This window comes from Sinocyclocheilus grahami, unplaced genomic scaffold (genome assembly GCF_001515645.1).
Source record: "Sinocyclocheilus grahami isolate Dianchi unplaced genomic scaffold, SAMN03320097.WGS_v1.1 scaffold16339.1, whole genome shotgun sequence".
Classification (NCBI taxonomy): Eukaryota; Metazoa; Chordata; class Actinopteri; order Cypriniformes; family Cyprinidae; genus Sinocyclocheilus; species Sinocyclocheilus grahami.
Window position 1 is genome coordinate 699 of NW_015516104.1, and position 1113 is coordinate 1811.

Sequence of the window (1113 nt, forward strand, 5' to 3'; positions counted from 1 at the left end):
GTGTACACATCCACCCTATAATGATAAAAATCCACCCAGTGTTTTTTTTTCAATCTCTATTTTAAAATCCCCTTTCTCAAATCAGGCTGTTTTGAGATTCCTGTCAGAATGACGTAGTTCTGCACAGGCCCTTCCCATGATAGATGATTGACAAGGCCGTCTTACCTTAAGACCCGCCCTGAGTGAGCTGGCATCAGTCCGCCATTGTGTCAACTCCGGTGCAGGGGAAGACAAGAATGTCTCCGATTAAGCGATTGAGGGGTTTTGTTGTTGGAAGTAATAATGAATATAGCAGTCGTCATTTACTCCTGACATCTGGATTACGAGACGAGACGTAGAGGATTAATGTTACTTGCGTTTTTTGAAGGGGATGCGCCGATCCCTGATCTGCCTAAATGCGTCTATGTTCACACAAATCATTCGTGATCCAGCTTCATCTACAGAAGAAGTGAGTTTAAGGGTTTTTTATGAATCTTTGCAAATCGCCTTTCCTAATAATGTGATAGTTAGCCAGTTTCGCGGCTGAAGTTTACAGTCTGCTCGTCACCCCACGGAAGAGAGGGGCGTGGTCAGCAGAGCTCATTAGCATTTAAAGCAACATGGACTAGAACAGCGTGCTGAAAACAGAGCTGATTTTGACAGGGTAAAAAGGGGTGTTTTTTACACTACCATTAAGAAATTTTAACCAAAGTATGTTATAGACTAAGTATGTTATCAATAAGACACTAAAGAATCATATCAACTTGCGGAAAATGTGCATCCGATGACCCCTTTAACAGTGGCACAGTGGCATCAAAGGTTCTAGATCACATCATTTTCAAAAAGTTTTTTGGAAAGTTGTTTTGTCAGTTGAACAATTAGTATGTTGATCAACAATAGTACAATCCATTGAACACCCTGTACTTCTATCCCATCTTTCCCTTCTGCCCTGACTGATGTCTGTTCTCTCTTTGTTTTTAACTCATTTAGAAGAGCAACAAATCACACCAGAGAACTATGATGATGTAATCACTGTTGGACTGAGACATCATGCTACAGGTTTAGTTCTTATAATTATTTCTACACTTTTTAACACAATGTGTGTGTGTATATATACAGTATATATATATATAT

At 39.5% G+C, this 1113-nt stretch overlaps 1 long non-coding RNA gene across 1 annotated transcript in view; it reads left to right on the top strand.

Annotated features, from left to right (window-relative positions):
* The window catches only part of LOC107579299 (uncharacterized), a 1572-nt gene extending 534 nt beyond the window's left edge, over nucleotides 1-1038 (top strand). The window contains exon 3 of the long non-coding RNA XR_001608458.1: nucleotides 970-1038. This is a non-coding gene — a long non-coding RNA (uncharacterized lncRNA). The remainder of the gene's footprint in view (nucleotides 1-969) is intronic.
* The last annotated feature ends 75 nt before the right edge of the window (nucleotides 1039-1113 follow it).